Below are 24,833 nucleotides of genomic sequence, written 5' to 3' on the forward strand. Positions count from 1 at the left end.
ATCATTATCGCTGTGTCTACGTATGTGGAAGGCACACAGGGTGACACGTGTAGCGGTCTTGTCTATAAAGAACCTTCTCTTATCGATTGTACCTGATCAACCTCTTTTTATTACGTGGTAGTAATAGCTTGTTTTCTATTTAGGCGTTATTAATAATCATACATAGGGCGCACTATAAGTTTTCGGAACTGGTCACTTACATAAACAATATTTAAAAAGTAATTACAACATTTGAAAATAGAACTCTTTGGCTGTAAAATACAGTTTGCTTCATCCGACTGTCACTTGTTTTTACATAGTGGCGTCATTTTAGAAATTGGTTGTCTACATCACCATGAATTTAACTCGTGAAATTTTTCGTAGTATGATTTTCTAAGAGTTTAAGTGTAATTTAACAGCTCAGCGGAGCTTCGCTCGGCTTCAAACTGCTTTTGGCGATAATTTTAATGGGGGTAATCAAATATTTAAAAAAATACCTAGAATGTACCTAGAATGCGCAACGGGCGTGCACACATACAAGCTGCGCTGATACGTTTGTATGGAGTTACCATACTTGTCTTATTACACTATGCCTAAATAGACAAGCAAAGTAGACATGACAACTACTTTATTATAAAACAATCTATATTACGATAAGAATGCCATTACAAAACGTTTGAGATAGTCAAATCAAACAAGTAATCTTCAAGTAAACAACTGATAAATGTAACAAATTGTATAAGTATCAGAAATTGGAATAAGCTGGGTATGTTTATATAAACTTCAAATACATATAGAGGTGCTGATAGCTCCCTCTGAAATGCCGCAATTAATAGATAATAAAAGGCAAAAATCAAAACAAAATAGCTGTATTCGATCAACTAAATTCGTATATATTTTTTGTTTTTCAGAGAAACCAACGTTTCGCGCTCTTTCCAGGTCCCATGCTACATACTTATTATACTCCACCGGAGTTTATACGCAGAATTTGATTTAGTTTCTTCATTTCAAAAAACTAACTAAAATTAACTAACAAAATTAAAATTTAAACTATCTGTTATCGACTAAAGCGCGTCTGCGGCTCAGCAGATACGCGTTTACGGCGCGTATTGGCGCGTCATCGGCGCGTATAAAATACGCCGTGTGCATAGGCTCTTAGAGATGAAATATTTTCTTCAAATTTGAACGGGACCACTCATGAGGTACATGCTTTCCAACAAAAAAAAATCATCGAAATCTGTTCACAAGTGTCGGAGTAAACGCGTAACGAAGACACAAAAACCAAACGCTATCAATTGAAGAAACAAGTCATGTATGTTTATCTTCATTAAAAAAGAATCATCAAATGTCATAGGTCAAGTTACATTAGTCGAAAACCCAGTGCACCGCCCACGCATCGGGAACCCGTGACAAGGGCCTCATGGAGTGAATGCAGCCAAATTTGATTGCTAGGGATGGTGTTCCGACCGCAGTAGATAATTGGGTAAGCGTGCGAGAGCTTTGTCACCTTGTTAATTTTGTTGGGTCATAAGTGAGTTTGATGGAAGCGTTATTTGAGCTGCATGATGAGAAGTGCAATTATTAATAGGTAGTTTAACAGATTTTAAAGGGAAATACGGATGTAATACGGTTGATATTACAATTATAATTCACTTATATTATTATAATTTTTATGTAAAGTAGGAGGCAAACGAGCAAACGAGGCACTTGATGGGACGTGGTCATTGTCGCCCATGGACATTCGCAACATCAAATGAGCTGTCTACTGTAACTGCCTCCGTGGCCGAACGGTTACCATGCCGGACTGCCATGCAGAGGTCCTGGGTTCGATTCCCAGGCCGGGAGAAATATGTGTATGGCCTACATTTATTTCTCTCGTGAGTTTGGGTGTAATTTGTGGTTGTCTATGTGTGTGTCCATGGCACCCGCGACACAGGGTTTCCCTAGTGCGGGGCTATGTTGAGTGTGTGTGTGTGTGTGTGTCTATGCTTTGCCAGCCATTGAGAGCAAAGTAGACACGCTTTTTGAAAAATCCCATGTCATAGGAGGATCATTCCACATCTCGCAGGTTCGCGGAAGGAACGTACGCGACGCCCGCGTAGTCTTACAATGCCAGGCATCTATGATGTGGGGATGGGCCCTACTCCTTTGGTAGGAGGTGCGACTGTGGAAACGGGCCGGTGGCACCAGTTTGGAAAGTTCCTCTTAGCATTCGCTATTATAAAGTTGGTAGAACACACACAAAGAGCCAACGTCTCTCCGTAGATTAAGGGGCTCCATGCCATCTGTGAGTTTGGTATCATCGAAAATACGAACCGTCCTATTCTAACAACAAGAAGTGAAACAATTTCTCGCTACACATAAATAGTTAATAAGGCAAAGAGCATAAACAATAATCAAAATATCGCGTAAACGTGACGAATATGGTATTAATCTCAGTACAGTGTACTAAAAAAACCGACCTCAAAAGTACGTTGAATTACGCCTATTTGCTAAGTTTTATTGAAATATACCCTAGTTCGCCACTATACAGGACTTGACACTGGAGATAATAAAAATCGGTTCTCAATACTCAAAGTATATTAAGAGAAAAACGCCTTGAATTGGAGTAATAGCAAAATCAACCATTAAAATAATTGCTCCTAAATTAAAGTTAGGCGCTATTTATAAAAATGAATCTTTATAAATCTTCATGCGTGAATAGCCACCCTTAGAGGTGGATGATTTTCTTCAAAATGAAATGGGACCACTATGGAGGTACCCTGTCTCCAACAAAAAAGAATCCTGAAAATCGGTTCACGATATCGCGTAACATACATACAAAAAAAAAAAACATAAAGTCGAATTGAGAACCTCCTCCTTTCTTGAAGTCGGTTAAAAAGACTTTATTTTTATGAGTCAGATAATCACACCAATTACCTGGTATCAAACTAAGAAATTCCCTGTACTTAGTATACAGAACAAAGTACAATGAGTATTGGTGTTAAAAAAACCACTTTAAATAAAACAAACAACCACATCAAAGTTTGATTACTATACTTTTTTAAGTTTATCGCCGCCAGTTTCACCCTGTTTTTTGTCTGTTTTTGTATTGTTCTTGTGTGCAATAATGAGTATTCGTACTATATAGTATACTTAGGAATATTTTTGATAAATAAAAATACTTCGGTTTTGAACAGATCTCATTTTTAAATGTCGTGAAATGGTGGTAATATTTTTTGGCTGTAAATTTTCAAAAATATTTTTAAATATCATCCAGTGTTTTTACACACATTCGTACACTTTTAAACAAACAAACACATGTGCACAGGCTATTTGCAACAAAATTTAATATACACTTTATTTATTTGGTTAATTGCGTTATGGACAGCACAAAGAAATAGATATGTATTTCGTACAAATATGAAGCCTGTCCCCGGACACAGTCGCCGGTTGTGGCAGTCGGACACTGTCGCCGGTGTTGCCGCAACGGCAATTTGTATGAAAACAGAATATTCACTTTAAGTTGCCGATTGCTTGTGTCCAACACAAGACACACTTTTGCGCGGCGCCTTATTATCGGGCAATCCACCAGGTGCAATAAAGAGTAGTACTTATATTATTCAGCTGTTTCTGTCCCCTGCAGGGCAAAGACCTCCATTCCTTCCCTCCACACATCGCCACAGGTCAAGATCTCGTATGAGTGTTTAGCTCGTCACGCCATCTCCTTCTGGGTCTTTTTACGTCACTGACTTCCGTTGGATGGATTAGACGTGTCTGGCCTAGTTCAATATCAGGCAGACGGCTTCTCCACGAACGTCAACGATTTGTGTTTTGGAGAGCAATATATTGTTCCGCACGCGGTGTAACAAGACACTGCGCTCTATGTCTCTATGACACACTCCAAATGTCAAAATCTAACGATTTCTCAAATAAAGTTTAATAAATAAAATTTGTATTAAAAAAACCGACCTCAAAATTCGTGGAATTACATAAACATATATTTGCCGAGTTTTATTGAAATCGTTTTTTTTATAATATCGGTTACCGGAAAGTGCGTGAAACCGGATTCCCCTAGTTTGATGCCCTTAGAGGTGGAACATTTTCTTGAAATTGCGACCAATACTCTTTCCAACATAAAAAAGAACCTTCAACATCGGTTCACAATTGCCGGAGTTATCGCGGAACATATATACAAAGAAAATATAGTAGAATTGAGAACCTGCTCCTTTTTTTGAAGTTGAAAATAAAATCTAATTTAAAAATTGTTTGAAAAAATGTAAAATTTGAAAATAAACAGAAAACAAAAATAAATTTCCAGGACACCGTGTATAAATGACACAAGTGCGTTTATCTTGCACGTCAAAATGTTGAAAACAGAAGAGAATGACGAAACATGAGATAATATTACATTCAATTACACAAATAGCTGCCTGTATTCGACCGGATCGCGTCGTTACAATTTCATAACCGCATTTTTTTTTTCAAACTTTCCTTATTGTCATATTGCCGACTTTTCTCCGTTCCTTTGTTCAAGTATTTCTCGTTTGTGAGATGAAATGGGGAACGACATCGACTAAATCATACCTATTCGGTTTTACGACCAAACATTGTTGGTATAAACATCTTGCCAATTTTGACATATTTGCGTAATTTGCATCATTCATCTACACATACATAAATGATCTTTGCCGGTTTGTTTACTATAAAAAGCATGTGAACGATGTTGGGCAATTGCCATTGAAACTACAAACTACAAGTAAAAAAGATCTCTGTGCTTTGTAGTGCAATTATGTGACTTCTTAGGTTTTCGCGATTATACACGAAAACATAATTTCATTTCCTATACAACTGATTTAGACCAGGCTGCCGTGACCATGGGAGTCATGCGACTTGTAAGGCTCAATTTATATTAACGTAATGGAAGCGAGTTTTTGTTAACTTACAGTCAACAGCACATCAAGCTACACATTGACGTATCTTGTTCCGTTGCACTGGAAGCGATTTTCGAACAAAAATGTGTAGTCTGATGTGCTGTTGTCCGTACAAAATAGCTATGAGTCCAAATCTTCCGCGGACGGAATGCGCGAGCATTCTCGCGCATGCGCGAGTTACAAAATTCGCTTCCATTCCGTTCCGCAGCAATATAAATTTAGCCTAAAGAGCTCGAAACTATAGTACTTATAATAAAAACAAGTATGATAACTTTAGTAGCTGCTATCTTACTTATTCCTGTCGCCAAGCAATAATGTGAACATTGCTGCGTTTCGGTTTTGAAGGGTGTTGTTGAAATTATAGGCACATGGGACTAGTTAACTTATGTATGAGGTGATGGGCGCAGTGGCAGTGCCCCTCAGATCTTTGTGATTTAAAGCATCGAGTGGTACTGTCATGGACATTGTCGTCCTGTCGTATCACAAAAAAGATATAATTTTTCAACACAAACTTATTACAACCAAAAATCTTTTGGTGCAAGAATTCTGCCAACCCATAGCTTTTGTATCTCAGATTTAAATTCAACTCAATGCCACTTGTGTTAAGAACGATCAAAGGCCAAAGTGAACCTCAATACGCTGTTGACTTTAACCTTTTTCAGCACATCGTCCTGCGTCTAACAAGATTCAGACAATTCATAAAATTGTCGTCAACGCCGAACGTAGTACAGTCGGCCAGAAGTTTCCCTTTCACCGTTCCCTAATCAAAGCGACAACATTACAATATATCAAAGGACTGGGATGACTGAACATCGTGGGAAAGCTGTAAAGCAGTGGACCGTGAAACTAAACACTAAAACTTTAGTAGGTTCTATCTACATCTTGGAAACAAATCACGGTTAATCGTTTTGTACGTACTTTACTGTACCAACCTATCAGTGGCGAGGCGTCCATATAACTCGATTCCCACCGGCTTGCCTAAAATTTTCCATGTATCATCAAATATCATAAATATTTTTACCACATTTTGTGTTTAATTTTACGTGTAGAATAATTAACCAATGAAATAAAGTGTACTAGTATCTTGTATGCTAATAAGTTTGTTAAGGCAAATATTCTTTGTTTTGTTCGGCTTTACTAAAGACAATTCAAGCCTCGTTACTGTAACCTATAAACATCCCAGTGCTGTAAAGATTTTAAAGTTTTCGTGGTTATTCACGAAATGATTATCACTAATTAGAGGGTTCTTACCACGGTATGCGTTCTATTTATTTTCCTGATATTTCGGAACGGTTACGCGCTCGTCTTTTCTTATCGTATCCATGGCGTACACTATAATGCTTGCCATCGCATCGTAGTGAAAGAATTTACCAATCGGCGTAACATACTCGCCGATTGGTACGTCGTGGTTGAGGCTCCTTTCGTGCACTCAGCACGGCGCATTCATACTTACCAGATGTCAAATTGTACCTTATTTTACTCAAGTAGCTAATCGCGATACCAGAAAGCGTAGTCGGGCATTTAGTACCTATTAGTACACTAGATGTCGCGATGAGTACCAAATAGCTATTTTAATAACTAATTTTTCAAACAAACCAACGTTTCGGGCCCTTTACAGGTCCCATGGTCACGGTTGATTAGTGGTAAAGTCATCCATCAACCAGTTATGTCTCATATTAATATTAGACCACCCATAATTGGGTGGTTTGCATTACAGGTTGTGTGGTCAACCGTGACCTCGGGACCTGTAAAGGGTCCGAAACGTTGGTTTCTTTGAAAAAACAAATATACGTTTACGTAATTTCATTTCTTATGAATAATAATCCTTTTATTTTGTTTAGGATTAGCACGCGTTGATTTTTAAATTACTTTATAAACACACAATATTGCCATATTGATACGCATATTTGTTAAAATTCATTTAATAATTTTAGCTCATGATCGTTGTTTGAATAATATTGTAAGAAAAGAAGATTAGCTAACATCATGTTACAAGCTAACGTCAGAGTCATTCAGTCAGTAGGATAGTTTCGCCCATCGACCGCCTGCCATGTACAGGGAACAGGGAGCGACCCTATACAATAACGTAAATAAATTAGTCTCAATTAAGGTACAAAACCGGTTGCAAAATCTTACATACGATTATACAGAGAATAAAATCATGAATGCAAAGCATTCTTTTAGTTGTTTTAATTTTACAATCGCATCACGTGTTGTGTTTTAAGGTTTTCTTTTTATTGCATCATATTTCTCTTTTAATTTCTTACTTTTTCTTTTTATTGTTAAATCCATTCTGTTTTTTTTTTTATTTTTACTTTGTATTTTTAACAAGCTTGATTAATGTTTTCATCTCATTTTTATTAAGGCTTGTAACTAACCAACTAACTTTGATTTGTTAAAAATAAGCAAAGCTTTATACGGCTCCTGTAACACAGGCTATATCCAGCTCACTTCATTACTGTATTTAAACTACATTGTAATAATAAATATGATTTTTATTATTAAATGATAAAACAAGGTGATAATTATGTCAATCTATGTTATTTTTATAATATACAGGTAAGGACCAATAAAAGCTTAAATACCAGAAAGTATAACTAGGATTAAATTATATGAACAAAATTGGATCCCCGCGGCAAGATGCCCAAGATACTGGCAGCGTTCCCTCTTTGTATGGCTATGCTAATGCGTTGGGCAAGGTAGCTGCCCTTGGGTTTACCAGACAGTCTATTAATTTTTCGCATAAAATTTTGGGCAGATGAAGGCCACCGGGACCCCACAGGACAAGGGTTTCGACTCCAATTGATCTTTTAATTATAAAATTATTTCGAAAATCCAAACGCTGCCGTTACCAATGACGCGCCATGTGTATCAGAACACGAATGCCGCTTCGAGGCGTAACCAAACGCGTCAAATGTCAATCGCAAAAAAAAAGATGCGACCAAGAAATCAAAATTCGTGTAACTCATGGGTCTGACTAGACAATGTCGCGGCCTGGACGAAGGCACAACAGATCATATATTTTACAGCTGCTCTGCCGGAACATGTTCTATTTATGATAGTTTTCCGCCTTCTATTCCTCGTCCCGTAAATTTCAAGTTCCTAGTATCTGTCTTTACGAACTAATACGATTTAATTTATATTAAACAAATTTAAATTATAAACTTGTATATTTAAATATCTATAACGGTGTCGGTACATCGTGATGTTTTGTATTGTTCCAGAAGCCGGAATAGACTCAAAGAGCAGTGTTACTAATTATTAATTACTAACTCAGTTCGAATTCGAACTTTTAGTAATCAATGTATGTCCTCAATTTTACCACACAATTTTTCCAAAGTCATTGATTCAACACTTCTACAGTTATGCGGAATCAACCAAAGCCATTTGGGCAAGTATAGACTCTTAAGTAATTAAAAATAAATAAAAAAAAGTGGAATTCCCATGACTGACTAGACATTGGCAGAATTCTTCAATAGAAGTCAGAAACTTAAAAATAAATAGTAGAATAGAAATCAAAATTCAAATATTTGCAAGTAAATTATGAATTAATAAAACAAGTGTCATTTTCAATTAATAAAATTATTAATAACTATAAAAATGTAATATTTATTTCACAGAATATTATGATGTTTTTAGTAATGTGATATTCATATATTTTTTTGTGAAAATACGCCACTAGTCGCTGTTTTCTAAACCAGAGTAAATTATGTCTTCCCATTTTTAGAAAAAATTAAAGGGACAAGCTAAGAATGAGTATGAATAATAATTAACGTAATAATTTCGAACATTGTGATACATTCATCAAACACTCTCATTCAGTGTCAAATAAACAAGAACTTGATCTATTGCCACAAGGTCCAGACAAATGTAATTATACCATCGTTAATACTAGCTCTTCGCGACTGCACCTTTCAACAATTCTTTGCAATGACGAAGATTGATTGCTTCGATGAATAATTCTCGTAATCATTAACAAATTATATGATAGTCAATTGTCACACAGACGACTACTATCATTAAATAATAATTAATGAAAGGCTGCGTTTAGTAAACCAATAAAAGAGTTGTAATTGAGATTTTTTGGCCTTCATTGATTTAACGATCCTGTCTAAAATTTGCTATGGTGTCTGAATATGAAATATATAAATTACAATAGGGTATAGCAACAAAACAGTTAATATACTTATAATATGGTGAAATTACAGGCACATGGGTCTTGTCAACTTATGTCTCAGGGTGACGAGCGCAGTGGTAGTGCCCCTAAGATCTTTGTAATTTAAAGCTCTGAGTGGCACAACGACTGTTATGGATAGGCGTGTAGCTTAGGTACCATCAGGCGCACGATTTGTTCGTCCCGTCACTTGATGTTACGAAAAAAAAATGTACGCTTTTAACCGACCTCAAACAAGACGAAGGTTCTCAATTCGACAGTATGTTTTTTTGTGAACCAATTTTGATTATTCTTTTTTTTGTTGGAAAGAGGGTACCTCAGAATTAGTAATTTAAATGGATTTAAAGAAAATATCGGTTTTACTATACGGTCGGTACTCTGTACTGAGATTGTTTATTCACTCAAAATCACAGTAACATGCACCATTGTATTAGAGCGATTCAAAAAATTACTAAGTAAACTAAAATTAAGTATACCATGGCTAAAATCAATCGTGACTTCTCTCTAACGCTCTCTCCACACGGCGTAGCATACCTGTATGTCTAGCAAACCCTGGTCTTCAATCGGCGGATACCTGGGGGTCGATTCAGAGCCTTACGAGAACTCAGTTGACGATCGATTTCTTTTCATTTTTTATTCACAACACCCGTATCGAACGTCAAACTGTCGTATTCGAAACCGACCCGAAATGACGTCACACCCGTGCGATTACTCGAACTTCTAGACCGGCAAAGGCTACAAACGTTATTCAGAACACAGTTATCGAATGAAACTTACCGAACGTCCTATTGTTTATAAAGCAAGAATATAAGATGGAAATCTCTTATTATTTTAAATAAAGTCTGGATTTTGTTCAATTTTATTAATTTAATTTTAATGCAAGACTAATGCGACCCTATATTTTAGGCCTTTAAAGTCTCAAAATGTCTATAAAAAGATTTTCATTTTTCTTAATCTATTTCATCAACTAACTCTTTAAAGGTTATTGGATAACGATATCGTATCCGAATTTGAATCGAACGTTTTACTCGGCATGTTGTGAACTGAACGATTCGGTTAAAATATGGAGTTCTGAATCGAAGTTCTGAAGCTGAATGGTAAATCCTTTCACCACGATGGCAAGCATTGCAGTTTATACCTTCAATACGATAAATAGAACCTTAGGGCATTAAGATATCCACTTTAGAACTCATTTTCCTATGTATTCTTTATCGCACATAAAAAATTATAAGCACAACACAGAAAAATAATGCGAGTATAATCGAATAAGCTAACGTGCAACGCCTACGGCATGCATTAGAACAGAAAAACGCAAAAGGGTGCAAACGAACAATATCTTCTTACAGAAATATTCCTAATAAGAATTGGATACCAATAATTGTATAATTCAAATATATATTTGTATAGAAACAGTTGTCCTTATAGAAAAAAATCTTCTATCCCAAAAGCACTAACATTAACATAAAAGTTGGAAATTGCGTATATGTATATTTTTTTTTTTCAAACAAACCAACATTTCGGGAGTTTTAAAGGTTCCATGGTCATAGTCAACCGTGATAATCTGCCTCGGCCTTATATAATAACTACCTCCATGGCCGAATGGTTACCATGCTAGATTGCCATAGTGCGGGGCTGTGAGCGTGTGCGTTAAAAAAAAAACAATGAGACCTGTGAAGTGCCCAAAACATTGATTTATTTGAAAAAACTTATAAAAATAAAAACCATTTAGACATTTACATTTAATATAGTCCCATTTCCAATGTGTAACAATTGCAAAAGCCTAAAAACTCGATATTAACGTCAAAAGTTAATAAAATGTTACCATTTCGGAATCCAAAAGTAATCCGTGGCTCAATTTATATTGCGGCGGAACGGAATGGAAGCGAAATTTTGTTACGATATTGTGCATAGCATAATGAACCTTATGGTCAATTGTGTAACTTACGAAAAAGGAAGATTTTGGCTCGTATCTAGTTTGTACGTTAAATATCGTTACAAAAATTTGCTTCGATTCTGGTTCGCAGCAATATAAATTGAGCCTAAGACACACAATAAGGATTTGCGCGGGCTCAAGACCAATTCAAGTTTGACACTTTTTTTTATTCAACTGTATGGGACTTACGACAGTAATGTGTCAAGCAAGGTGTCAAGATGTTCTCGAATGTACGTGAAACAGTTATCAATATAAGTCAAACAAGAAAATTCCACAAAAAACCAGATCGTATGTTGCTATACGTAATTTGGAAGTGGCGATCGGTTCATTAACATGAGAGGAAACAAGGCAAGGTCATGTGCGCGTGTATGTGTGTACACATGTTTCTTACGTGGTCGCCATCTTAATGAATGACGTCACATTATTGCACTTATAACCGGTTAATTTCCTTGGACATACGAATGGCATTGATAAAGTTGTGGATTGGAATTGGTTGGTTACTTTTTACACTGCAACGTCCTTTATTGACTTCTAACCTTTTCATAAATGAGAGAGTGATTGTTCACTTTTTTATTCATTTTGACAATGTAATAATAGTAACAATAATGAACCAAGTTCATATCCCAACTGTGCCATTGCTGGGGAACTGTTAGAGCTTCTTGTGATAGAGTTCCTCCAAGAAAGTACTGTTGTCTTATCTACTTCTGCCGCCCAGAAGTAATGGGAGCTAATGCTAATCTGCTAATGCTAACGCAGTAATTTGCGTTCCGGAATTTGAAGGGTGACTTGTCAACTTATATATCAGGGTGTTAGGTGCAGTGGCAGTGTCCCTCAGATGTTTGTGATTTAAAGCTCTGAGTAGTACTGCAACTGTTATGGACAGGCGTGTCGTTTACCATCAGGCGCACGACTTGGTTGTCCCGTCACTTAGTTATTATATTAAAAAAATGCAATCTATGTTAAAACTGTATTATGTCAGCCAATTTCATTTTATATCTGTATAAACTTATTATTATAGTTTTAAGGTGCAATGGTGTTATTAACGTATGTAAACATACGTTAATCATGCGTTTTACATAGTTCTATCTGCGTAACTTGTTGAAATATCTAGAAATCAATAGTGAAGCGTTGTCTAATTCTGTGTAGTGTAGATAATGAATGTAGTCTAGACTTCGCATTTTCTAGACGCGACAAACAAAACGGACTCATTATGTTTATGAGCGGACGAACACTGGATATGTCCGAGTAGTTATACATATTTATTATGTGTTTGAAATGTATTTTAATACAAAAGTGCAGTGAACGGAATAGAGGTAGTTAAATAACCTAAAACTAGAGTAACGTAAATAATTATATGGACACGCCCTTCTACAAATCCCGGAACTTCTCGGAACTGATTATGTTTGTATATGCGTATTATTTAATGAAATTTGAGTACATTGGCAACAAATTAATATTTCCTAATGAGTATTTGCTATAAATTATTGTCTCAAAAACAATATTATAGTTGTGTTTCTATAGGTGCGATTTACTCCGTAAAATATTTTACAAGATTGCTTTGCACGCATATTTCGCTATAGCAAGAAGTAACTGCTATTCTCTTTCACACCGTATGAAAACTCACTAAGTCCCCGGACACTGCATCTTATTTATTCCACCAATTTCTTCTTTTAAGAGAACAATTACTTTAGTAAGTCAGTATAATAAATACGTACATATAAATAAAACTGAATATGCCTAAATTAATTTTATTCGTCGTTTAAATTAAATATGCATGGATATGTAATATGAATCCCCGGATGTTTTGGTATATCACGAAATGGGTATGTCCATGCTAAGAAAACGTTCAAACTTTAAGTAAATTAACTCCCACAATTCGATCATTGTACATAAGTCTCAGTATAAATGAGATTACGCGCACGTATTTACGCTCCATAGTGACCAGATGAAACCAGATTCTTATTATTAAGTACATACATGTATACAATCACGCTTGTACCTCCGATTGAAGTTCGCATAGATTATGAAAAACCACCATTAGTCTATACATAAATATCCATTTATCTATTTTTTCTGAGCGTTCGATCTTTGTATTAATAATTATAACAAACTAGTGGAGTAACTTCACAAAAATAATTGAATATCAATTCAATAAAAATTTAAAATACAGTGAATAGGGACACCTCTCGCCAGGGCCGGTAGCTGTAAAGGTATCTAAGTGGCTGATAAAACTTTCATAGATTTCTCATAGATGGCGCTACGACTAAAAAGTCGTTTGATAAACCAAATACAAAGCATTACAACAAGCACATACAAAAATTCGTGAGGTCCCCTGCTTAGTTCCGTGGCTTAATTGGTATAGCGTCTGGCACGGTGTGCTTGAAGACGTTGGTTCGAATCCGGCCGGATCGAAGGAGTTTTTTCTGAGTGTTCGATCTTTATATTAATAATTATAACAAACTAGTGGAGTAATTTCACAAAAATAATTGAATATCAATTCAATAAAAATTTAAAATATCCATTTATTATATAGTGTAAGTGATTTAAAAAATGTCTCAAGCACAGGGCCGTGGGTTCGAATCAGGGCTTACACCTTTGACTTTTCGGAGTTTACGTGCACACTTTACCACGAGCTTTTCGAAGAAGATAACAACCCCTGGAAACGTGTCGCAAGCGTGGCAGACTATGACTTAAACCATAGTTTCCCAAAGACCACACTACCGCCCCCAGTGGGCTCTGAACAGTCCTAGTGGGGCGGTAGGTTATCTAATATAAACTACACTACAAATACAATATTTTCCTTCGCGATTTTTTGTGATACGTTAACATAAAAAATACTTGTTTTCAATTACTTTTTGTGGTGGTGTTGAAATTTTTTTATATTGTCTAAGTGAGCCAGAAAATTGGTGACTTAAACTAGCCCACCCTAGCCTAGCCCGAGGGCAGGTCCGTGTCCAGCAGTGGGTTGATGATTATTTAAAAAAATGTATTTAGTGCATAATTACAATTTTTTATCAATACATATTTATAAGCAATCAAAATATTGCCGATTGACATATTGAAATAGCAAATTGATAAGATAGTGGGCAACATTGAAAATGTCCTGTACTGTTTATTTTTATCGGTGTGATAACGATAAAGCGGCGTTCTACTTATTGAGGGGCTTTAGTTGAAAGACTCCGGGGTTATGGAGAAAATCCCTATATATTATGTGTTTTGGTTCATTTATCAAACCACTTACGTCGTACTGATGAGAATGGGTGTTCTCTAGGAAAAGGCTATAAGTCTACGGTACGGCTATGGTTTCTGCTGTCTCTGTCTCAACAAATAATATTTCTGTTGTAGATCTGACATGTAATGATACTTTAGTCGCGCACACAAAATTGCTAACCAATTGTAGCAAAAATAGAATAACCAAATATGTAAAAATTAACAACTATATGAAGAATACTAATAAACTAATGTAAGAAAATAATATGCATAGTGAAAGTGTAATTTGAGGAAAAGCAGGAACTAATTCGAAAATTTAAAAAAATTAATGTAAATTTAAAAACCAATAAGGAAAAATATGAATGTGATATATGGCGCCTCAAGTCGGAAATTCTCGAGCTTAATCAGTCCTTGCAGGCTTAACTGATCAATTTAATAAATCCCAAAGGGAAATTAAAGAGCACTTGCTGGCTATGGACAATCTTCTGGAACTGAGTAATTTAGAACAACGCCCCGGTGCACTACATCGATGGCCAATAGAGATGGGCTGTGAGTTAAAACCCAATCGACCAAGGTTGCCAACTGAAAATCATTCGGCGGGACATGCAGCATACAATGATTGGTTGTTTTTTGTTAAGCCTAACTTTTAATCCTGTTTTTCTCTTTTTTTTTCTTCATATTTTTACTTTCGTCGAATAAACGATTTTCTGTTACATTCCACTCAATATAACGCCCGGGTTTTTACCTAATGCGCCGGGTTTTAACCTATTTCTGCCCAAAAGCTGTGGGTGCAAACCATTATATGCGTAAAATAATACGGGAGTGGGTTATAATTCCATACTTAGATATTACAAATTTCGATGTAAAAAATCTTTTAAGACGATATAGAGGCAACTCCACACAAAGCCCACCTTGCAATTCGATTTACGTAATGACGATTTTTCACATCGATTAATTTCAATGTGATTTTCAAGCGAATCGATTCAATAGAAAGGCGAAATATGACCAAGCAATAAACATTTTGTAATAATATCATTACATTTGAACAAAATTCGACTCACAAATAAATAGTCAGTCATTTCAGGCATTAATGGGTTTTAATAAAATTTAAACCTTATTAACAAAGCGCCGAGTAAAACCCGAGCGCGAAAAAAAAAACTCATCGTCGTATGGTACAAATGCTTGAAATTAAGATAGAATTCACGTGACGTCAGGTGGCCTATAAAAACAAGCGCGCGAGCACAACTTGGTGCGTTATTCAAAAATATTAAATTATTTTTTCCCTTTTATTTTTAAATAGATTTGGCAAGTAGGAAATCGAGCCGGGGCTGGTATATAATACTTAAGATTTATCATAAATCGCGCTGCGGCTAAAAAGTCGTTGAAAATACCAAATACAAAGATACGACAATAAACACATAGAAGAATTCGTGAGGTCCGCTGGTTCGTTCCGTGGCTTATTTGGTGTAACGTCTGCCACGGTATGCTAGAAGACGTCGGTTCGAATCCGGCCGGATCGAAGGATTTTTTTCTGAGTTTTCGATCTTTGTATTCATAACTGCCTCCGTGGCCGAACGGTTTCCATGCCGGACTGCCACGCAGAGGTCCCAGGTTCGATTCCCGGGCCGGGAGAAATGTTTGTATAGCTTACATTTATTTCTCTCGTGAGTTTGGGTGTAATTTGTGGTTGTCTATGTGTGTGTCCATGGCACCCGCGACACAGGGTTTCCCTATTGCGGGGCTATGTTGAGTGTGTGCGTTATTTATTTATTTTTATTTATTTATTTAATTATAACAAACTAGTGGAGTAATTTCACATAAAAAATAATTGAATATCAATTTAATAAAGTTTAAGTAGGAAATTGTTTAGAAGTCTGGAATAAATAAACTTTAAACTATACGTTAATTTTATTCTTTCACGGGACGTGAATAATTAGTTTTTCAACGGTTCTGAAAAAATACACCTTTTGAGTTAATACACTATTGTATTAACTGTGCGATGTAAGTAATCTTATTTTGAAAGTCAATATCGACGAGGCTGTCAAAATATATTTCCAAGGGTCATACCAACAAGGCCCAATACTGGTCTAAACCCTTTAGTAAGACGAAATCCGTGCCCAACATAGGAACTAAGGATATACGTATAACGGGTGATGATAAATGCCTACTATACACATGCGCAGGAGACGTGTTTATGCATGTTACATAGCCCGATCGATATGGGTATGGCAGTTATCACTGGTGTTCGGTTTACCACAAAGTCCCTGAACAGGAGGTGCAATCGGTTTCAGAGGGTGGTGGGGAATGGCCATAGCAATTACATCACTGTATTGTATTCTATATTTAAATATATTATTGCTATAAATTATAATATTTGTATGAGATCTCGTTACTCAACCACGCCGGAACGTTCCATTTTGACAACCTCTGTTTGTGGTGTAACGGTTTGCACCGAGGGCGTTGGATGAGGAGGTCTCAGGTTCAATTTTCGGTAGAAACAATTTGGGATAAGCCGTGGAAGCCTGAATGGTTTGACCCACCGCTCAACCAGACAACGTGGTTTCGAATCCGGGGCAATTCGTTTGGTTGTCTGTCACATAACATCAGGCCACCGTTGTTACAAACACAAGTATTCAAATTGGTCATTGAAATTACATTTATTTATAGCTAGTTAATAGTAGTAAGTATTGAGTGAAAATTTAGATTTTTTTTTTCTATTTTATATATTTTATTTGAGGAACACAACAGTCGATATCTAAAATAGATGAACACATTAATTTGCTTAAAACTAGATTTGAACCAGAATGCCGACCAGGAGCGTGTACGCACGGCATGTTTAGAAAAGTAACTGTCAATTAATTATAAATTACGAAAATTGAGTTGGTACAAATACATAAAAGAAAACACGAAAAGAAAAAAGTGTTAAAATAAATTTTTTTTTTTCATTTTTGTAGTTTTACTGGACTACTTAAGGATATCTAAGATGCGCTTTCAAATAAGTGATACTTAGAATTGAATGTATGTAATTGTTTATTGTCCTTAATAAGGTCATTACATGTGCGATACATTCTTGTTATGGAATTGTAAAAAGATGTGTTGTTTTTGCGCCTGAGGACGCCGAGGGTTACGTCTAATGTTAATATGGATACTAGACAGTAAATTAGGGAAATCAAGGTAAGAGTGTAAGATTTTGTGAAGATATATTAAATCATACATTGTCCGACGGACACTGAGTGATACTAGGTTACATTTAGATAGTCTAGTTTCGTGGATTTTCAAGTTAAAAATTCTGTCAACTACACTACATACATATATCCCATTGTTGGACACGGAACTTCTCTAAGTAGAGGAAGAAGGCCACAGTCGAAAGTTTGTAACCTACTGCGACATTTACAAAGGTGCGTAGCTTAGAAATTAAAAGGCACGCTGGAATAATATTTACAAACCTTCCAGGAACAGACTGTAAGCCGACAAAGCAGCTCAGCTGTTGTTTTTAAAATATAACTTTGATAAAATTCCACAACGATTAAGCTAGGCAGGTTGATTGTTTTCATGCAGATTGATTCTTTTGTTAATAAATGTCACGAAATCATTTAAATAATATATTGCAATACAATCAAAAGCTTTTTCATGTAGATAGATCTGCCGTCCGCAAACTAACGCGGTTAAGTGACAAAATGTTTTTTTGATATCATAAAAAACCATAACCCAGTTTTAGAATATTGAAATTGTTAAATGATATTTCAGGATATTTGATCATTTGTCACTTACACTTTCCGCGCTTTAGTTAGTGGACGGCAGTGATGCAGTAAGGATGTATATTTTTCGCGTTTTTTTTTATTAGAAATAAGTGCGCACTTGACCCCTATCTCACCTGATGGAAAGTGATGATGAGGTCGACCAAAATAACGCCTATTCACTCTCGCCTTGAAATGTCCAAGTTATAGCGTTCGGGGAATAAGTCCACTGACAGGAACAGCGAATCCGTCGTCGTGGATATTCCCAATCTACAACATAGCGTCAGCATCCGCTGATGTGTAAACAACCTGCATCAGCATTAACCCTGGTCTGTACATTACTGGAATTCGAGCCGTTGTCTGTCGATTGAGAAACGACATTTCTCCAACTCGGTTATCATTGCTCATCCAAAAGCGACAGGTAAATTAAATTAATTTATAATTCTCTAGAACAGACAAGCAATTAGCTGCCGTATTTGCAACGTATTTGCGTTCAATCTCGATAGCTTCTTGTGCCAAACGTTTAAGGTTTTTCGGAAAAAAGTGAGTGACAATGATAACGCCGCAAGAAATCGAGATAAGGGTAGTCGTCGACAGCGAAAGAGGGTAGACAGATATGTCTGTTTTTAAAGCTTCCAACTGTTGGCCAGTCAACCCGTGACCATAGAGCGTGTAAAAACAAGTAGTTTATATCTAAGGAATCTATAACAAGTGGCAATCATTCCTAATTCCTAATGTGGGGCATGGGTTTTATCTAATAGCTGGTTCATTGTGGGTTGGAGCCTTTCAACGTGCAGGTTCATGATTCCATGACTGTTAGCCTGAGGTATTGCTATTCAACGTTTACAAATCTATGTAGGTACCTTAGAAATTAAAATTAAATGTACATGCCGCTTCAGGCACCTTTGACTTCTCAATTCAGAGGCAACTGAAAAGAGCAGTCCCTAGAGTTTCTTGCTCGTTCTTCTCAGGGAGGTCAGCGTAGTGAACGAGCAGTAATTTGCAGAGCAATTTTTATTTTTAAATATTGTAGATTATCATTATGAAGTATTATTTTATATTTCACAATCGTTTAGTTAAATAATACAAATTACCATCGAAATCAGATAGAGTAAACTAACCTGAAAATTAATCTGATAATCACTTAAGGCTCTATTTTTAAGGCCGAATGGTAGCGATTTTTTTATTATAAAATAAATAGCATAATTCACTTTGATTTAATTCTGTAACGTTCAAGATACGATACAGTAGCTGCGGGAATTCCCGAAACTCAACAATTTATATATAACTGCCTCTGTGATCGAACGATTACCACGCTGGTCTGCTACGTAAAACTCCCAGGTTCTATTCCCGGGCCGGGAGAATCATTTGTATGACCTACATTTATTTCTCTCGTGAGTTTGGGAATAATTGAGTGGTTGTATATGTGTGTGTCCGTAGCACCCGCGACACAGGGTTTATCTAGTGCAAGGCTACGAGTGTCTTTTAATATTTAATATAAAGTGACAGGATGAGCAAGTCGTGGTAAGCTGGTGTTAAGTTAAGTCTGGTGGTAAGCTACACGCCTGTCCATAACAGTAGTAGTATCACTCTGAGCTTCAAATTACAAAGATCTTAGGGGCACTGCCACTGCGCCTGTCACTATGAGACATAAGTCGACAAGTCCCATGCACCTGTAATTTCACCAGCACCCTTACCCTTCAAAACCGAACCGCAGTAATGGCGACATTACTGCTTGACGGCAGAAATAGGTAAGGTGGCATTACTTCCCTGGATGAACGCTTTCACAAAGAGCTGTGTTTGGGTTATTAAAAAAAAATCTTCCGAAGACGCGCGCACTGTTTTTAGCTCGTGTCTATTTTAAATACGTTAAACAATTAACATACATTTAATGCAATGATTACATAAAATCGTCTCCATTCCATTTAAATTGAGCCTTAATTAATAATAACGAAAGTCTAAAAAGCAATGTACGCAATTATCGTTCCATGGACGAACGTGATCATACAATCAACATTAATACGAGACCGATATTTGTTATTAAAAGAACGTGCAAGAAAATTGCGCAATTCGGCTGATCTCTTTCTGATAAAAAGTCTCTCATTAGGGGTTAAACTGCCGTAATTGTACTTTTAAGGAAAAAAAAATTAAGTCAATCTTTATGTAAGGTAAGCAAATGATACTTGAAATCTCACTTGAGTACCCATTCGCAAGGCAGATTCTCCTGAGAAGAATAAGTAAGAAATTCTAGGGGTTGCTCACTTTTCTTTTTTTTTTTAATTTTTCATCTACATCATAAATCGAGACAACCTGCAAGAGCCAATAGGGTCACTAAAACGGATTATTGTCATCCAAGTACGCAGGACTTGTAAAATACCTTTAAGTATGATAAATTTTTTGTTTCACTATAATTTTAAACATCACAAATCATTAAAAATGAGTTAAGACGTGAATTAGCTTATATTAATATACGTCTAGTGTATTTTTTTTAATGATGTCCTGTGACGGGACGAACGAGTAATGCGCCTGGCGGTAAGAGACACGCCCATTCATAACAGTTGTAGTCCCACTGAAAGCTTTAAATCCATATACCTGAGACTCATATCAGCTCACCATGGCTATTACTGCTTGGCGGCAGAAGTAACCATGGTGGCTCTTCCCTGGACGAGCTCTTTCACAAGGAGCTCTACAGCTATATAAGTACACGTCATAACGTTCTATTGACACGTCATAAATTTAGAAATGCAATAACACATTTATTTGAAAATCATCTGCTGTGAAATTGTAAGAAGTTATAATTACGTCAATGTAGCATTAAATGAGCGTAGTGATGTCGAAGCCAGATGCTGTCCGTATGGAAATCGTCCTTAATCCAGTAAGTAAATGGATCAGATGTTTTGCAGGTCGATTGACACACATTTCGCACTGCTATTATGTGTTATAACTCGAAATATGTGAAATTCAAGATTATATCATAGTTAAAAGTAAAATTTGATTCTCTACACGTCAACAAAACCGTCGTTAGAATATTGTAAAAAACAACTAAAACACATCTACTTAACTACTTAACTCAAAATGGGACACGCTTTTTGTGAGCTACTCGTAGTTCTGGCCAAAATAGTCCTTAGTCAAAAACATGAAATTATTTTTTACTTTTATTTTTAAATATGTATACCTGGTAAGTGGGAAATAACGTATACATAAATTTACACAGATCTTTCACGGGAAGCGAGTAATTCGTTTTACGTCGATTCTGAGAAAAAAACACTTTTTTGAGTAAATACACTATTGCATTAACATGCGATTTGTGAAAATTTTGTAGGAATATCTCTTGTTAACGTTGAAGGGAAATATCGCGATGATACCTGCACGTCGAAGAAGGTTCAACCTTTGGAACAACGCGTGAAGTCTACGACCTAAACACTCTCCTGAAGACACCCTCGCCCAGCATTGAAATGTCAACTCTTTCAGTCTCTATTAGTTTTTAAGCATAGGTTCCCAAACTTTTTGGCTTACCAACCATTAAGGCTAAATAAAAAAATTTCAACGCCCACCATCACAAAGAATAGTTGAACACATATTTTTTATATTAACTTAACACGAAAAATCACAAGGAAAAAAGATAATATAATACATATTATGTAGTGTAGTTTACATAGATAATTCAGGTTTTTTTTTTCAAATGCGGTAGCGTCTCTCGGACAGCATCAACGCCCCCAATTGCTTCTTTAGGACTCTTCAGCGTCCCCTGGGGTGCGTTAGGGACCACTTTGGGAAACTATGTTTTAAAGGGACAACAATGTTAACAACAAGCAGAGGCCATGAGTTCAAATCCGGGATCGCACCTCTGAGTTTCTCGGAATTTAACCCCAACCCATATTGGGTCAGAGAGGAGGCCCGTGCCCAGCAGAGGAACGTCAGACGGGTTGACGATGAAATATTGTCATCTCTTTCACACTCTATTAGTTTTAAAGGGACAACAATGTTGCACATGGTGTTGCACTTTAACAGTGTTCTTACTTTGTTGAGGTTTGTCTTTGTTACTATATTGATTCTTGGTCGGTTATTCTCACGATTAACTCGACCGCGAACACCAGATGATTCAGTTATGAATTGCTAATGCTTTCTGGCAAAGCGAAGTCGCTTAAGTTACTAGGACAGTTTTCTCACGCTATACTATAATAGTGCGAATGACTAGCGCGTTATACTACCACATTATGAGCTCAAATATTCTCACGTAATCGTGTTTGTTCACTTAAAATTTTATTGTATGTAATATATTTATATATTTAATAGCAGTAGAGCTCCTTGTGAAAGTGTTCGTCCAGAGAAGTACTGCCACCTTACCTATTTCTGCCGCCAAGCAGTAATGTCAGCATTACCGTGTTCGGATTTTCTTCTTCTTCTCTGGGCTAACTCTTTCACAAGGAGCTCTATTGCTACGTAGTACTGTAGATATATGTATATTCTTGTAAAAATGACTGGTATACCACAGGTTTTTTTGAAGTAATATTTCCTTCCTTCTTAATTAGAAACTTCGAAGATCGACATCTTTCAATCAAGAAAGAACCACTCCATCACAACCAATATTGTACCCTAGTCAAAATAAAATAATAACTAATATTGTTCTCACAAACTTTAATCAAGCCCAGTCAAGTAAGGCTCCAAACCAAGGCCTTGTCACCAGGCAACCCAAATTAGATCTGAGTGAACGAACAAAGGTAATGTTAATTACATCGGATAAGAAACTCAGTTGCCATACAAAACGGCATTCCATTCATGCCAATCGACGCAACACATAATGTCTATATGTAATGGGTGTCACGCAAAGATAAAACTGTTGAATTAAAGAGAGCACGAGTAGTAACAGATTCCGTATTAAATAGTATATATACAAATTTATCAAGTTACATTCACGGATGCGAATGCGACCTTTCACTTTCTCTGTGGTATAGCGGTCGAGCAGGTTTCTTGCAATGTCAAAAACATGTGATTGAAAAGGCTGTGTAAAAACCAAGTTTGTTTAAAAACTATAATCGATTTTATAGAGAAAAAAATGGAACCACTCGTGTGTGATGTGTTAGTTTTACGGTATAACTATAGTTAAACAAAAATTTTATACTAAAGGTTTATTACATAGCTTGCTCGTACTTGGATGACAAAAATCCGTGGTACGATTAGATACCCGTTTAGGTCTTGCGGTAGTCTCGATGTATGATGTTTGAAATAAATATTGTAAATGATTATATGTTTCCGGTCATAGTCTGATGTAATGACTCATTACAGATGTGCACAGCAATGGCAATAATAATATTTACTGAACTAATATACGTTACTAACTTAGTAAGAGATTAGAAAAAAGAAAACAAAATCATATGTATAAATGATATACCATCAATATGATAATACGAAAAGGGTTGGGGTCCATTATAATTATTATTGTTATTACTGAGCTACCATCACACTAGCTCGTAAACAGTGTTATGATATCCAGGCAAAGTCGGCCGTAATACCCAAATTACGCCCATGACTTTTTTCATTACTTAAGTGCAATTAAACATTTAAATGTAATAAGCTTGAAGTAAGTATAGAAAAAAAAACTAAATATTTGCAATTTAACAATATTTTACTAAATTAATTTTATAAGTTCACATTCTGCGGTATTTTACGAAATTTTAGTAACATATGAAATTATTATTGTACACCTTTTTTTTTCATGGCTGTATGCGTGCTTTTACAACATTCTGATTCGAGTTGTATTATCTATGGAAGAATAGCTGGCCATCTGTTTATAAGAAAAATAATCTTAGTAAAAAAACTGACTTCAAAAGTCATTAATCCCCTATTTTGCCAGTCTTAGATGGAATATTTTCTTCAAATTTAAAGGAGACCACTACCGAGGTACAAAAAAAGAATTGACATCAAAATCAGTTCACAATTACGGTATATTATATTTATTTGTTAAGTTTTTTTGAAATCGGTTATTGAATGGTCACTCTTTCCGAAAAAAAAGAAACATCAATATCGGTTCTCAAATGCAAACAACAAAGTTATCGCGTAACATTCATACAAAGAAGCATACAGTCTAATTGAGAACTTCCTCCTTTTTTGAAGTCGGTTAAAACATAAAACTCTTCAATAGCGAAATCCATAATTGCAGTGTTGTGAAGCGACATTTAGACATACAAGATATAAATTATCATTGTATTTCTTTCCTCGCAAATGTGACCCTCAACCTTCGGCTTCGGGCTTCTAATGGACTCTCGTGATTAATTTCATAAGAAAAGGGCAGTAAATAATTACCTCCCTTAATACATAGTATACTATTAACAGATACTAGCTACACAGTTGACATACGAAAGAAGCTGTAACCATTACACGTCAAATAAATCTTGTCCAGCTTCGGAGCAAATTATTTTCAGCGCTTGTCAACGCCGATTTATGGCTGGAAGCCGAAATTAATCGTTTCAGGAAGTTGAAAGTGTATGTGGCTCGCTTCGACAACGTCGTTTGTTTGACAACTATAGTCTTTAAATAAGCTATTCGAGGAATTCGTCTCCCGGTGCATCGTAAAACCATCGCTGATGAAACGAGCTCCTTCAACGCGAGATTAGAGAGTTACAAGATGTCGCTGCTACATATCACACGTTGAAATCAATACTGTCACTAAACGAAAAACGTAACTTTTTGGGAAAAAACCATTAAAACTTCTGAAAATTTTTAAATTTGAATATGCAACAGTTCTGTTGGTATTGATTTTAGCGTACAATTATTCTGTCTCTAAAAAGTTCTGTAAAAAAATTTCACTTGTAATCTAACTAGTTTTTTTTTATAATATCAAGTGACGGAACGAACAAGTCGTACGCCTGATGGTAAGCTACACGCCT

The sequence above is a fragment of the Hyposmocoma kahamanoa genome, unplaced genomic scaffold, assembly GCF_003589595.1.
Source record: "Hyposmocoma kahamanoa isolate Upper Pololo Valley unplaced genomic scaffold, ASM358959v1 103, whole genome shotgun sequence".
In the NCBI taxonomy this organism is placed as follows: domain Eukaryota; kingdom Metazoa; phylum Arthropoda; class Insecta; order Lepidoptera; family Cosmopterigidae; genus Hyposmocoma; species Hyposmocoma kahamanoa.